We start from the raw sequence: 17,617 nt of genomic DNA on the forward strand, positions 1-17,617 counted from the left end.
CCTCTGAGTGAGGTAACCCAGACCCAGAAAGACAAATATGGTATATACCCTCTCATAAGTAGATAGTAGATGTAAAACAAAGATAACTAGACTACAATTCACAGCCCCCAGAGAAGCTAGGTAAAAAGGAGAACCCTAAGAGGGACACACATGGAGCGCCCCAGAAAAGTGAAATAGTTAAGATCTTCTGGATAAAATGGGGAGGGGAGGACAAGGCAGGGGATGGGGAAATGGGAACACGAGGACTCAGGATGGCTGAGCTGGGGGAAGGACACAGGGAGAGCAATGAAAGAGATATCTTTTTATAGGAAGCATTAGGGGATTAGGGAGAAACCATGTGCTAGGGAAATTCCTAGGAATCCGCCAGGATGACCCCAGCTAAGACTCCTACCAACAGTGGAAATGGTGCCTGAACCAACCTTCTCCTATAATCAGATTAGTGACCACCCTAACTGTCATCATAGAACCTATATCCAATAACTAATGGAAGCAGATGCAGTGACACATGATTAAGCACTGGGGTGAGCTCCTGGAGCTTACTTGAAGATAGGGAGGAGGGATCACATGAGCAAAGGATGTCAAGACCATGATTGGGAAAACCATAGAGACCATGGACCTGAACTAGTGGGAGCTCAAAGACACTGGACTGAGATCTACGAATCCTTAATAGCGCTAAACTAAGCACTCTGAATGTGGGTGATAGTTATGTGGCTTGATCTGTTGGAGAGAACCAGGACTTATCTTGAGTACATGAATTTGCTTTTTGGTGCCCATTCCTATGGTGGGATATGAAGCTCAGACTGGATGAAAGAGGGAGGGGTTAGGTCCTGCCTCAACTTAGCATACCAGACTTTGTTGACCCTAAAGGGAGGTCTTATGCCCTCTGAAGGGTGGATGGGGGGGAGCAGGATGAGTGGAGGTGGGGAAAGGAGAGGGGAAGGGACGGGAGACTGGGGCTAGTACGTAAAATGAAAAGTATTAAATTAAAAATATTACATAAACAAAAAAAAGCAGACTGAGCAAGCCATGAGGAGCAAGCAAGTAAGCTGCATCCCTCCATGTCATCTGCCTCATTTCCTGCCTCCAGCTTCCTGCCTTGAGTTTCTGTCCTGATTTCTCTCAGTGGCAGAGTGATGTAACAGTTGTCTGCATAATCCCCAGAAGGAAGTTTGGAAGTCTGCCTTCTTTGGGAGATTACTTGGGAGAAAAATTCCCTTGTCTCTTTTATAGATTCTCCTGGCTTTCCAGTTCATTACCTTATAAACCCATCACCTCATTCTATAAGGACATTACATTGGATTTGAGGATACTCTAATGACCACATTTTAATTTAATTGCCTCTGTAAATACCTTAATCCCAAATAAAGTCACACCTGCAGTTTGAGGAACTACACAATGTGCCTGGGGAAGAGGCAAAATTGACCCAGAGACAGTGACAGAGCACTGCCTAGCAGATGTGAGTTCCAATACTGCCACACAAAACCAAAAAATAGTTTAAGAAAACAGGAAGGAAGGAAGGAAGGAAGGAAGGAGGAAGAGAGGTTAAGATAAAAGAAGGAAAGGAGATAGGGTCAAAGTAGAGAGAGGGAAAAGGAAATTTCTAGAAGAGTTTGGGAAGTGGCTAGTAACTGGTAGGGCTACTGTTGGAAGAGATAATGTAGTTCATGTGGAACCTAAGTAAAGCACGCAGATAGTATTTTGTTGTGAAAGAGTGCCCTCTTCACTCTCACTTACCATGCCACACATCACTAATTTATTCATCTGGAAAGAAAATATAAATCATGGCATTTGTAGGAAAATGGATGACTCTGGGAGTATTAAACAAGGCAACTTAGACTGAGAAAGACAAAAATTGCATGTGCTTTCTCATATGCTGAGATATGGGAGATGATTATTGGTACAGGCTGCAAAATTAGAAAAGAGAACAGGAGAGGGCAGAAGCAATCATTGAGGAAGCGGAGATGGGACACATGTGCATGAAAGCACAAAGGAGGGAGGTAGGAAGTGTGTGGAGAGAAAAGGACATAGGAGAATGGAGGGGTCAACAAAAACAAATTTTGTCAAAAAACATCATAGTGAAAGTTAACACCAGGTATGCTAATTCAAATTTCCATAAATGATAAAAAAGTTAACCATCTACAAGTGTTTTGTCACAGTAACTAAAAATAAGATTCTACAAGAAATTTGAAGATATGACAGATTTGCCTCCTAGAAAACTCACTGAAACCATACACATGAATATACACCTGTGTAAAAATAGACTAACGTAAACCTAAGCATATTTCTCCCTCAGGCACCAGGACTGTGTGTCAGCATTTCCACAAAGAACTGTGACCTTGAATTCCCCTGCTACCTCAGGCCGGTCCCTGAACACCAGAAATAGGCAAGCTCCTAATAGGGACATACAGCTGGTTTATCTTCAGGCTACAAATTCTGGGGCTAAAGGACATCCAGGGTGAGGCCAGAGTCATGAATCAAAACACTGTCTAAGCCAAACCGGCAGGCAAAAGACAAGTCCAAACCAAAAGGAAATAAACAAAAGAGGTCATGCAGGGTCACCAGGGTAGACAAGCTAGGTGAGGTAGTGCAAATGCATGCGCACGCGCGCACACACACACACACACACACACACACACACACACACACACACACGCATACACACCATGAACTCATAACCAGAACAAACATTTCTCACAAGTATTAACAAATGGATATCAAGTATGTCAAAACTTCCAAACATCACTACCTATCAGGGAAATGTAAAGCAAACCCATTTCCTCTCACTCTAGTTAGAATGAACATATGAAAAAGATAAACATGAACCCCCAGAAATCTGATGGTACACACATTTAATCTCAGCTCTCAAGAGCCAGAGGCAGACAGATGTCTGCGAGTATAAGGCTAGCTGGGTCTACATAGAAAGTTCCTGGCCAGCCAGAGCTACATGGTAAGTTCTTATCTCAAAATAGCAGTAACAACAACAATCAGTACCTTGGAAATCAGTTTTGTACCCTGTTCAAGCTCATGCCATCTAACCTATCTCTTTCAATCCTTTATTCAATAGGCATGGACTGTTCAGACAGACTGTGTGTGGGTGAAGTGCCAGACTGCAGAAACTGACATGACCTTCTCTGACCTTAGAACTTCACAGGTATGAGGAGACCTGTGACAAGCAGGCCATTGACTAATTGCCAAACAACTGGACATCATTTTATTTCCCTAGTTTAAACCTCACCTTGTGACAAACTCAGGTGCAAGGAATCAAATGAACAAAAGATTGTCCCTTTATTACTATAAAATGCTGAGTTTAATCAATTAGATTTTTTAAATCATTAGATCAAACTAGGCTATATAAACATGGCTTTGGTGGGCACAATTCAGGAAGTTGTTTGTTGAATCTCTTGCTTTCAAACTAATGTAATAAATACATACATACCAAGTGTTTGCTGTGTGCAGGACGTGACCACAGAAGAAGCCACGTCTTGTGTTGGGATATTTCATACCCAGGCATGGCATTCACTGCAGTGTCAAAATCAATAGATTAATATTCTGTGTTCTCTTTTTTTATAGCTGTTATGTGAGCTCCCAAGGGAAGGAAATGAAAGGGAGTTTGAATAAAATCAAGAAAAGTTAAATACCTTCATCCTCTAGGGTAGAAAATGTTATTTAAAAAAAAACAAGGCAAATTCAATACTTAAATAAGTTTAATTGTATAAAAAATTCTCAGTTGAAAAACAATGAAGATTTTAGAAAGTGGATTTTAAAACAAGACCTTATATAATTGAAGATAAATATAAGTGAAATATAGACAGACAGACAGATCCCAAAGTGTTCAGATAACTTTGTGACTTAAGTAAACTATTCGCCATGTTTTTAAAATACTGACAATTGGGAAAAGATCATCGAGTCTTTGTAAACATGCCTGACATTTTCCTTAAACCACAGCACTTTTTAGAGCACCCACCTTTGTCTTATCACTAAAATCTACTGGGATAATATGACAGAAATTACAGAAGCATGTAGACTCTAGTGGTATTGCTGTGAAGGAAAAATATCATATTACACAAACTTCAGGGGCCCAGATCCCAGGGCTGCAGCATTGACTAACAGAACAAAATAGGTATGATCTGTGTCCTTGCAACTTAAGCCTGCAGCTTAATTATCAGTGTGTCCTGAAATAACAGCACTTAAGTTTATATTTTATGGAATAAACCACATTCAGTTTGACTGAGATTGTTGATAAGAGCAAGACTATGAAAAGCAAAAGAGGAAGATAAAGGCTGGGGTCTCAGAAGACAGTCCACCAATGGCAGTCCAGAATGGCTAGGGATCCTGAGCCTGATGGCCAAGGCAGAAGACCATACTTTTACACCTCACTCAATGTAGTGCAAACCACTTACACTGTGTTTAAAAAGTACCTGTGTCATAGATAGTCCTCTTTTAAAAGTTTTATTTATTATGGGTGTGTGGGGGGTGTTAGAGGATATATTATGTTAGAGAGAGAGATTAAAAGAAGGAGAGAAAGAGAAATTCAAGGATTCATGCCAAAACACACATGTCCCACCTTCACTTGGTGCCCAACATGCCGACCCCCAGTACTTGCCATGGCCCACTTGGGAAGGCTATGGCTACCAGTGTTCATGGAACTTAGAGCCTTTGGACATCACTTCCTCCAAGTGACCAGCTCCCTCCCCAGCCTGCCACCACCACTGCTTCAGCTTATCCCCAATTTCCTGGAGCAGAGCACAGTTCCATGCCTGCTCCAGATCATGGTGGCCCCACATGCATGGCCTGTAGTAGCTGCCACTGGCTGCCACAGCTTTTCCTCACTTCCCTGGAGCAGCCCGGCCAGCATCCTCACTCCCAGTGCTGCAGTTTTTCCTCCCACCCTCGCACGCCTCTCTCAAGCTCTGCCCAGCACTACCATTTGAGTTTGCTGAATGTTGCTTGGAATCTATAGGTCAGGAGACATTTGAGACAAGTCAGAACAGAGTTTCAGTGTCCCTGGATTTGCTTCAGTGGCACACGTAACACCTGCTGGCCAAACATAGCTATCACAACTTAAAGTCAACAAGCAAATCAGAAAGCACCCAGATCGCTCTATCTTCCAGGGGTTTATATGAGGTAATTTACTGAATATTTTTGCAATTTAAGCTGATAAATGAATAAATAAAATTAAGTAGTCCACACCAATGGCAGATCGTATTACTATGAAGGAATTTTAAACCTTCTTTGTTTCTACTAAGGAAAGAATTTTAGAAGAGGTATATGACCTACCTGGGATGTACACACTCTTAGCCATAGTTGCTATCATCTTGATAACCCATATCACATCCTTAAAGAAATGGCTTGATGATATACCTAAGAAGGAGGAACTTACAGAAATGATAGACTTTATAGACTGGTAATGAGAGCTTAGCAAAAAAGTGAAAGACCTGTATCGTAAGAACTTTGAATCTTTAAAGAAAGAAATTAAAGAAGCCCTCAGAAAATGGAAAGATCTCCCATGCTCTTGGATAGGTAGGATCAATGTAGTAAAAATGGCAATCCTGCCAAAAGCAATCTACAGATTCAATGCAATCCCCACTAAAATCCCAGCACAATTCTTCACAGACCTTGAAAGAACAATAATCAATTTTGTATGGAAAAACAAAAGACCCAGGATAGCCAGAACAACCCTGTTCAACAAGGCAACGTCCGGAGGCATCACCATCCCTGACCTCAAGCTCTATTATAGAGCTATAGTCCTGAAAACAGCTTGGTATTGGCACAAAAATAGACAGGTAGACCAATGGAATCGAATTGAAAATCCGGGTATTAACCCACACACGTACGAACATCTGATCTTTGACAAAGAAGCTAAAAATATACAATGGAATAAAGAAAGCAGCTTCAACAAATGGTGCTGGCATAATTGGAGACTGGCATGTGGAAGAATGCGGATCGATCCATGTTTATCGCCATGCACAAAACTTAAGTCCAAATGGATCAAAGACCTCAACATAAATCCAGCCACACTGAACCTCTTAGAAGAGAAAGTGGGTGGTACCCTTGAACGAATTGGTACAGGAGACAGCTTCCTGAACATAACACCAGTAGCACAGATAGTGAGATCAACAATTAATAAATGGGACCTACTGAAACTGAGAAGCTTCTATAAGGCAAAGGACACAGTCAGCAAGACAAAAAGGCAGCGCACAGAATGGGAAAAAATATTCACTAATCCCACATCTGACAGAGGGTTGATCTCCAAAATTTAAAAAAAACAACTGCATGAAGAGGATAGAGACTCTGAAAGAGAAAATGAGAAAATCCTTTAAATAAATGGAAGAAAAGACAAACCAAAAAGTACAAGAAACAATTCAAACAGTGCAAGGTTTGAAAGCTGAAATACAGACAATTAAAAAAAATAAAACACAGTCTGAAGGAATGTTGGAATAAGAAAAAGTAGACAAATGATCAGGAACTACAGTTGCAAGTGAAACCAACAGAATACAAGAGATAAAAGAGAGAACCTCAGGTGTTGATACACTAGGAGAAATAAATTCATCAACCAAAGTAAATCATAAGTCCAACAAATCCCTAACACAAAATATCTAGGAAATATGGAATGCCATGAAAAGGACAAACCTAAGGAAAACAAGTATAGAAGAAGATGAAGAAACCCAACTCAAAGGCGCAGAAAACATTTTCAACAAAATCATAAAAGGAAACTTTCCCAACCTAAAGAAAGACACGCCAATGAAGGTACAAGAAGCCTACAGAACACCAAATAGAGTGGACCACAAAAGGATGTCCCCTCACCACATAATAATCAAAACACAAAACATACAGAATGAAGAAATAAGGTTAAGAGCAGCAAAGGAAAAAGACCAAGTAACATATAAAGGCAAACCTATTAGAATCACACCCGACTTCTCCATGGAAACTCTGAAAGCCAGAAGGTCCTGGATAGATATTCTACCAATACTAAGAGATCATGGATGTCAGTCCAGACTACTATACCAAGGAATGCTTTCAATCACTATAGATGGAGAAAACAAGTTATTCCATGGCAAAACCAGATTAAAACAACACATATCCATTAATCCAGCCCTACAGAACGTACTGAAAGGAAAACCCAACCTCGGGAAGTTAACTACACTCACAAAAACACAAGCAATAAATAATCCCACTTTATCAAATGCCAAAACAAAAACAGAGTAAATCAACAAACAATACCACAAGCAACAACAAATCAAAAACAAACAAGAATTAACAGTCAATGGTCCTTAATTTCCCTCAATATTAATGGTCTTAATTTGCCTATGAAATAACGCAGGCTAGCAGAATGGATATGAAGACAAAATCCATCCTTCTGCTGCATACAAGAAACACACCTCAACTTCAAAGACAGACATTACCTCAGAGTTAAGGTTTGGGATAAGATTTTCCATTCAAATGGACCCAAGAAAAAAGCTGGTGTAGACATCCTAGTATCCAACAAATTTAAAACTAAAGCCAATTAAAAGAGATGAAGAAGGTCATTTCAAATTCATCACAGGAAAACCTCATTAGGAAGAAATCTCAATTCTGAACATCTATGCTCCAAATACAAAGATACCCACATTCATAAAAGAAACATTACTAAAATTCAAATCTCAAATAAGACCTCACACACTTATAGTGGGAGACTTCAACACCCCACTCTCACCACTAGACATGACCACGAGACAGAAAATTAAGAAAGAAACAAAGGAACTAACAGAAGTTATGACCCAATTGGGTTTGACAGACACCTATAGAACATTCCATCCAAACACAAAAGAATATACCTTCTTCTCAGCACCACATGGAACCTTCTCAAAAATCGACAGCATAATAAGCAACATGGGAAACCTCAACAGATATTTAAAAAATGGAATAACCCCCTGTAACTTATTGGATCTCCATGATTTAAAGTTAAAATTCAACAGCAACACAAATTGCAGAAACCCTACAAATACATGGGAATTGAATAATGGGCATTTGCACAATTCCTGGGTCAAGGAAAAAAATAAAAAAAGAAATTAAAGACTTCCTAAAATTCAAATAAAATGAAGACACAACATACCCAAACTTATGGGACACTTTCAAAGCAGTGCTAATAGGAAGTTCATAGCACTAAGTGCTTATGTGAAGAAACTGGAGAATAGTCACAATAGAGAATTAACAACACAACTGGAAGATCTAGAACAAAAAGAACAAACTCATCCCAGAGGAGTAAACCCCAGGAAATAATCAAACTGAGGACTGAAATTCATAAAGTCAAAACAAAGAAAACAATACAAAGAATCAATGTAACAAAAAGTTGGTTCTTCCAGAAATAAACAAAATAGATAAAGCTTATCCAAACTACCAAAAGGCAGAGAGAGAATATGCAAATTAACAAAATCAGGTATGGAAACAGGGACATAACAGCAGACAATGAGGAAATCCAGAGAACCTTAGGTCATACTTTGAAAAACGGTACTACACAAAATTCAAAAATTAAAGGAAATGAGCAATTTTCTGGATAGCTATCACTTGCCAAAATGAAATCAAGAACATATAAGCAATTTAAACAGACCTACAACCACTAATGAAACAGACGCAGTCATCAAAAGTCTCCCAACTAAAAATGCCCAGGCACAGATGGCTTCAGTGCAGAATTTTACCAGAAATTCAAAGATGAGCTAATACCAATACTCCTCAAAGTGTTCCACACGATAGAAGCATAAGGTTTATTGCCAAAGTTATTTACAAGGCTACAATTACCTTAGGACCTAAGCCACACAAAGACACAACTAAGAAGAGAACTACAGACCAATATCACTCATAAACATTGATGTAAAAAATACTCAACAAACTACTGGCAAATCGGATCCAAGAACACATCAGAAAAATCATCCACCATGATCAAGTAGGCTTCATCCCAGGGATCCAGGGATGGTTCAACATATGAAAATCTATCAATGTAATCCACCATATAAACAAACTGGGAAAGAAAAACCACATGATCATCTCACTAGATGCTGAAAAGCCTTTGACATAATCCAACACCCCTTCGTGATAAAGGTCCTGGAGAGATCAGGAATAACAGGAACATACCTGAACATAATGAAAGCAATATATAGTAAACCAACAGTCAAATTCAAACTAAGCAGAGAACACCTCAATGTGCTTCCTCTAAAATCAGGAACAAGACAAGGCTGTTCAGTCTCTCCATACCTCTTCAATATTGTACTTGAGTTTCTAGCTAGAGCAGTAAGACAACAAAATGAGATCAAAGGGATACAAATCGGAAAGGAAGAGGTCAAACTTTCACTATTTAGAGATGATATGATAGTTTACATAAGTGATCCAAAAAACTCTACATGGGAACTCCTACAGCTGATGAACACCTTCAGCAAAGTGGCAGGACACAGCATTAACTCAAAAAAAATCAGTAGCCCTCATATATACAGACAATAAATGTGTTAAGAAAGAAATCAGAGAAAGATCCCTCTTTACAATAACCACAAACAACATAAAATATCTTGGAGTATCCCTAACCAAATAAGTGAAAGACCTGCATAAGAAGAACTTTGAGCCTTTAAGGAAAGAGATGAAAGAAGATACCAGAAACTGGAAAGATCTCCCATGCTCATGGATAGGTAGAATAAACATAGTATCTTGCCAAAAGCAATCTACAGATTCAATGCAATTCCCATCAAAATACCAGCACAATTCTTCACAGACCATGAAAGAACAATAATCAACATTATGGAAAAAACAAAAGACCCAAGATAGCCAAAACAACCCGGTACAACACAGGAAATTCCAGAGGCATCACCATTCCTGACTTCAAGCTCTATTATAGAGTTATAGTCCTGAAAATAGCTTGCTATACACATGAAAATAGACAGACCAATGGAATCGAATTGAAAACCCTGATATTAACACACACACCTATGAACACTTGATTTTTGAAAAAGAATCTAAAATTATACAATGGAAAAAAGAAAACATCTTCAGCAAATGGGGCTGGCAAAATTGGATGCTGGCATGTAGAAGACTGCAGATAGATCCATGTCTATCGCCATGCACAAAGTTTAAGTCCAAAAGGATCAAAGACCTCAACATAAATGTAGCCACAGTAAACCTCTTAGAAGAGAAAGTGGGAGGTACCCTTGAATGAATTGGTACATAACTCCAGAAGCACAGATACTAAGGTCAACAATTAATACATGGGACCTCCTGAAACTGAGAAGCTTCTGTAAGTCAAAGGACATAGTCAACAAGACCTAAAGGCAGCCTACAGAATGGGAAAAGATATTCATTAACCCTTCATCTGACAGAGGGCTGATCTCTAAAATTTACAAAGAATTCAAGAAGTAACTCTCCAAAACACCAAAGATTCAATCAAAAAGTGAGGTACAGAACTAAATAGATAATTCTCAATAGAGGAGTCTAAATTGGCTGATAGACACTTAAGAAAGTGCTCAACATCCTTAGCAATGAGGGAAATGCAAATCAAACCAACTTTTAGATACCATCTTACTCCTGTAAGAATGGCTAAAACCAAAAACACCAATGACAGTTTATGCTGGAGAGGATGTGGAAAAAGGGAAATACTCCTCCACTGCTGGTAAGGGTACCTACAGGTACAGTCACTTTGGAAATCAGTATGGAGATTCCTTAGAAAAATGGAAATCAGCCTACGACAAGATCTAACAATTCCACTCTTGGGTACCCAAAAGATGCGCATTCATACAACAAGGACATCTGTTCCACTGTGTTCATAGCAGCATTATTTGTAATAACTGGAATCTGGAAGCAACATAGATGTTCCTCGACTGAAGGGTGGATACAGAAAATGTGGTACATTTTACACAATGAAGTAATACTCAGCAGAAAAAAACCCAGCGGGATCTTGAAACTTGTAGGTAAATGGATGACACTAGAAGAAACCATCCTGAGCAGGTAACTTGGTCACAAAAAAACAAACAAACATGGCATGCATTCACTCATATATGGATTTTAGACATAGAGAAAGGCATTACCAGCCAACAATAACACCATCAGAGAGTTTGGGAAACAGGGAGGACCCTAAGAGAGATGTTCATGGTACCCCTAAGAAGGGGAATGGGACAGGATCTCCTGAGCAGATTGGGAGCATGGGAGGAAGGGAGAGGGAGCAGGGAGAAAGAGAGAGGGAGAAGACAAGAGGAGAGGAGGACATGGAGGATCAAGAAGGTTGAGTCAGGGGAAGAATAGAGAGCAGAATGAGAGATATCATAATAGAGGGAGCCATTATAGGTTTGAGGATAAATCTGGCACTAGTGAGAGTTCCAGAGATCTTCAAGGATGACACCAACTGGCAAACTAAGCAATAATGGAGAGACTACCTTAAATGCCCTTCTCCGATAATGAGATTGATGACTACCTTATATGACATCCTAGAGTCTTCATCCAGTGGCTGATGGAAGCAGAGGCAGACACCCGCAGCTAAACTCTGAACTAAACTCCTGGAACCCAGTGGCAGAGAGGGAGGACGATGAGAAAAGGGTTCAAGAATGAGTTGGTGAAACCCATTGAAACAGCTGACCTGAACAAGGGGGATCTCTTGGACGCCAGACTGATGGTTGAGAGACCAACATGGGATTTATCCAGATCCCCTAAATTTGGGTGTCTGTGAGGAGGCCTCGGCAATCTATGGGGCCTTAGGTATTAGATCAGATTTTATCCCTGGCATATGAATGGACTTTGAGAGCCCATTCCACATGGAGGGATGCTCTCTCAGCCTGGACACATGGGGGAGGGCATAGGCCCTGCCCTTGGTAATATGACAGACTTTGGAGATCCCACATGGAGGGCCTTACCCTCCCTGTGGAGTGGAGTGGTGATTGGGTGGGGAGCTGAGGGGCTTGTGGGGAGCACGGGAGGAGTGGAGGGAGGGAGAGCTGGCATTGACATGTGAAGAGTATTTGTTTCTAATTTACATTTTAAAAAATGAAAAAAATACCTAAAAAAATCAAGGAGGAAACAGAAAATGGATGTTTGGGCAGACTTCCATAAATGACCAAAGACCAAAACTAAGAGTGCAAATACATACTATTATACTTAAAGGATTACTGGACACAGTTATAGATGTCACCATTATCACTCCAGAATCTTGGCATCCAAATTGGCCTCTTTGGTAGGTAGATGTTTAGTCCTTGGGGATTGGAACCCTGTCTGAGATAAAACAAAGAACAATATAGGTTTGAGAGTATAGGGCCAGAAGGACAATTGGAGGGCTGAAGCCATATATGGGTAATATAGCAGTAAATCTATGAGGTTGTTATCTGTTGCAGCAATGGAATACCCAGATTAACATTTCTCCAGTATCATAAATGAACCATAAACCAACTCAGGCTTATGGAAAAATTTTGTAAGGCACGATATTAAAAAGACGCCAACCATCAAGGTGGTACAAAAGCAGAATACATCTAGTGTCAAACTCACAGTAAAAACAAAAGCCCTACTCTTAAAATGTCTACCCAGGCTTCCTGTTGCTGTTGCTCACATCTCTCAGGCATTGCAAAACATGTTCTTGGGATACGGCCACTATGCAGATGTGGAGGATGGCTTCCATGAGTGCATTAATATTTCCCAATAAGATATCAACTGAGCACCAGTCTTTGATGTTTGCAAAGAGGCTCGTGGCAGTTTCAGTATCCTGCATCACCTATTTGAGAGGGATATTTCCAGAACATGTTTATGGGACAAGATATCAGGATGACCTTTGTGTCAAAATTCTGAATGAAGATAAAAACTGCCCAGGTTCTTCAAAGCTAGTGAAGTGGATGCTAGTATGCTAGGATGATTTACAGAAGAAATATCTAAGGATCATCATTCTAGCCATATACACCAATCCAGAAGATCCTCAGACAATTTCAGAATGTTACCAGTTTAAGTTCAAGTACACAGCTAGGCGGTGGTGGTGCACGCCTTTAATCCCAGCACTCGGGAGGCAGAGGCAGGCAGATCTCTGTGAGTTCGAGGCTGGGCTAGACCGACAGCCTCCAAAACAATGCAGAGAAACCCTGTCTCGTAAAACCAAAAAAAAAAAGTTCAAGTACACAAAAAATGTCCCAACCATGGACTTTATAAGCAAAAATCAAAACAATAGATCTAGTGCAACATCTGCTTACACCAAGAAAGCAAGTATTTTCCTCATTGGGAAGATTTATGTCCTAATGCAAAATCTAGGACCTTTATGCAATGATATTTGTTTGACCATGAAACATTTTTACTATGATGAAGTTTCGCCCCCAGATTACCAACCTCCGGGTTTTAAGGATGGTGATTGTGAAGGAGTAATATTTGATTGATAGCAACCTTACATACTAAAATGTGGGAGAAGTTCCAACACCTTTTCTGAGAAACACAGAATGGAAAATATCGATTCAACCATATTAACACCAAAACAATCAAAAATACCATTTCAAAAAAGTCTAATGGACAAGGATGATGGAGAAGGTGAAAATCATAATGATTTTGACATTAAAGCTAAAAATAGATGAACAGAAAGAAAACTTGGGAGCTTCTGAAATTAAAGAACCAAATTTAGATTGTAAGAGAGAAGACACTATGCAGTTCAAAAAAACCCAAGTCCTTCAATTTCTCATTGTTGTGTTGAACAGTTAGTACAACATCTGTACTTGATGTGTCTGAAAGCAAAACATTAAGTGGAAAAATCTTTCAGAGTAAAATGGCAAATGGAAGTCAACAAGGACAAACTTCTAAAGAAAATCAAAGAGAAGTCTTAGTCAGCCAGTGAAAACAGTCCTTCATTTCTCAGAATCTTCTAGTGAAGAATCGGTGACAAAAAGAACGAGAGTTAGTGAACCAAAGGAACATATATAAAAATTATTTTTCTTATTCATATTTGCATTTCTCAACATTCAAACTAAAAGATGCTGTATTATTATTTGAAAGTGTTTTCTGTTCCTCTGGAAATTATTTTGTGGTTCACATAATTATTACACTAATGAAAGTTTTAGCTATTATATTGTGTTTAGCTGACCTACCCAAGGGAACTTTTAACTAAACCAAAGTATAAATGTCACCATTATTCTGTTCATTATTCACTGAATCTGTCTTCCATTTTAAAGAAAGATTTTTAAATATGTATTAACTTTTAAGGCTATGCATTTCTGAAATATTTATTCTGGCATTAAAATTTTGTGAGGATTCATTTTTTACTTACATTAAAGCTGTAGCATTTAATTGGTATTATTAAAATTATGTTTGATATTTTGATATAGTGTTATTAGCATGATACATGACATTCAATGTGTATTTAGGGCCAAAAGATGACTGAAAGCAATGGCTAATAAAAGATTGGCATTTTACTAACATGATTAAGAAAAAATGGCTAATCAACAAATGTGTATGGGTGGGGCAATGGCCCTTGACTTCAGAGAAGCTAAAGCTCTAGAACAGGTGGTTCAGAAAAAGCAAAAGGCTGCACATAATGAAGAATCAACCAGCCCTTGGAATTTTTCTCTATTTGTTATTAAAAAGAAACCTGGAAAATGGAGAATGCTTACAAACCTGAGAGCCATTAATAAAGTAATTTAGCCAATGGGCTCTCTATGGCCTGGAATGCCCTTGCCTTCTATGATAGCCAAAGAATGACTTACAGTTATTGACTTAAAAGACTTTTTCTTTACTATACCTTTACAAGAAAAAGATAGGGGAAAATTTGCCTTTATGGTGCCTACCTAAAATAATTTTCAGGCTGCCAAGAAATATTAATGGAACATCTTCCCACAGGGAACATTAAAGAGCCTCACTTTGTGCCACTATATTGTGCAAAAACCATTGGAAATAACTCCTGAATGGTTTCCCCAATATATAATTTGCCATTATATGGATGACATTTTATTGGCTGATTCAAAAACAAATGACAGACTATGGACACCCCCATGGAGGGCCTCACCCTCCCTGGGGGAATGAGGGGATAACGGGGGGAGGGGGGTTAGGGGGAGGACACGGGAGGAGGGGAGGGAAAGGGAGAGGGACCTGGAACTGACTTGTGAAGCAACCTTGTTTCTTATCTAAATTTAAACTGGAAAATAAAATATAAAAAAAAATTTAAAAAAAGAGATGTTACAAAAAATGTTCGAGGAGGTAAAGAAAGTTTTACTTCACTGGGGATTACAAATTGTTCCTAAAAAAATACAGAGAGGAAATTCTATTAATTACTTAGGATACAAAACAAGTCTATAGAAAATTACACTAAAGAAAGTACAGATCAGGAGAGATCAAATCAGACTCTTAATGATCTAAAAAAATACTAGGAGAGATTTCCTAGCTACAGATCATTATTGGAGTTGAAGGATATGATCTGAATACTTTTAAAAAGACTCATGCCAGGCAGTGGTGGTGCACACCTTTAATCTCAGCACTCAGGAGGCAGAGACAGACAGTTCTCTGTGAGTTCGAAGCCAGCCTAGTCTACAATAGCTAGTTCCAGAACAGCCTCCAAAGTCACAGACAAACCCGGTCTTGAAAAAAAAGACCCTAAATTGGGAAAAGAACTTAAATAGTTCAAGAGTATTATCAGCTGAAGCTTAAAAGAAACTTGATTTGGTAGAAAAAATACAAGAAGCACATGTGGATCACATGAATCCAAAGTTTAACTGTATTCTGGTTATGTTACCCTCAAGGGAATACCTTTCAGGGATTTTGATGGGGAGGGAAGATATTATATTGGAATGGATATTTCTACCACAGAAGCAGAATAAGAAATTTAAAATATATATAAGAAATATTTCTGATTTGATTTTAAAAAGAAAATTAAGACTTTGTCAACTGACAGGAATGGACCCAGCAGAAATTAGAGTACCTTTGCATAATGAGAAATCTTTCCTCTTTATGTGAAAATAATAAATATTGGCAAAGAGTTTGCAGTAATTTTTAGGAAAGATTAGCAACAATTATCACAAAAGTGAGGGAATAAAATTCATTTTAATAAAACATTTGGATACTTCCATGCATTGTAATGAAAATACCAATCTTTGGAGTCTCTTCATTCTACACTGATACAAACAATTCAGGTAAAGCAGGATATAATTCAGGAGACACAATTAAAGTGGTTCAAAACCCTTATAATACCATTCTAATGGTACTTACGGACTTTACAGAACCTCTCAATACAGTTACTGACTCTTAATATGCAGAGAGAATTGTCTTACACATTGAAACAGATGAATTTATTCCTTATGATACAGGAATTAACTTTGTTATTCATACAATTACAGGAAATAATCAGGAATATTAATCATCATACATACATACATACATACATACATACATACATACGTACATACATACACACATCAGACATTAGATCCCATATAGATCTGCCAGGTCCTCTAGCAGAATGAGGAAATTGGTTGATTATTAATAGGAAGTATAATGGAGGCTTCAGAATTTCACAAAACAAACACCATGTGAATAGCAAAGGTTTAAAAAAGGATTTTTCCATCCCTTGGGAACAAGCAAAGGAAATCATTAAACGAAAGTCCTACTTTTTCCTGTACCTGTAGGAAGTAACACTAAAGGTATGCATAGAAATGAAATTTAGTGCTGGGCGGTGGTGGCGCATGCCTTTTATCCCAGCACTTGGGAGGCAGAGGCAGGTTGATCTTTGTGAGTTCGAGGCTAGGCTGGACCGACAGCCTGGAAAACTATACAGAGAAACCCTGTCTTGTAAAACCAAAAAAAAAAAAATGAAATGAAATTTAGCAAATAGATATTTCATTTTGCAGAATTTGAAAAATTAAAATATGTACACCATACAGCAGACACATTTTCAGGATTCCAATGGGCAACTGCCTTGAGCTTTGAAAAAAACTTATTCTGTAATAACACAGGGGTGAGAAGTAATAGCTATCATGGGTATACGTGCACAAATCAAAACTGGCAATGTTCCAGCATATGCCTCTAATAAGATGAACTTTTTGTAAAATATTATAACACAAAGTATACTACAGGTATGCCACACAACCCTACAGGACAAGTAGTTGTTGAGAGATTTAATCAGACCTTAAACGAAATGCTTTATAAACAGGTAGGGGGAACCAAGACCCACAAAAACAGATTGAATAATGCCTTACTAACCTTGAAATTTCTTAATGCTAATGAAAAAAGCATAACAACTGTAGAAGAACATTGGACAATAGAAAAACTTCTGAGCTAAGTCAGAGGTGTACTTCAAGGATGTGATGATCTCAGAATGGAAACCAAGATATGTGCTACATTGGGGAAGGTATTTCACTTATGTCTCCACAGGAGAAGAAAAGCTATGGATACCATCAAAGCTAATTAATACTCAGTTTGAACAGAAGAAAACTCTTGATGAAGGAAAATGATAGCTCAGCAACCAATGTAACAATACTACAAGTTGTAAGGAAAACTCCCAAAGGTCGGGGCAGAGTTGTGTTCTTGCCTTTGCAGGAAAACAGAAATACCCATCTTCAAGAAGCCGGAAGACATTGGACATCTTTCTGCCAAAAGAAGAAAGGATAGTCATCCAGAAAGAATCACCAAGCAAAGAAGAATCTGACTTATGCTACCAATAAGT

At 38.7% G+C, this 17,617-nt stretch overlaps 1 pseudogene; it reads left to right on the plus strand.

Annotated features, from left to right (window-relative positions):
- The first annotated feature begins 10,933 nt into the window (after positions 1-10,933).
- On the plus strand, positions 10,934-13,890 carry LOC121143348 (annotated as a pseudogene).
- Positions 13,891-17,617: the final 3,727 nt, after the last annotated feature.

Source organism: Mesocricetus auratus, unplaced genomic scaffold, assembly GCF_017639785.1.
Source record: "Mesocricetus auratus isolate SY011 unplaced genomic scaffold, BCM_Maur_2.0 Super-Scaffold_100011, whole genome shotgun sequence".
Lineage (NCBI taxonomy): Eukaryota > Metazoa > Chordata > Mammalia > Rodentia > Cricetidae > Mesocricetus > Mesocricetus auratus.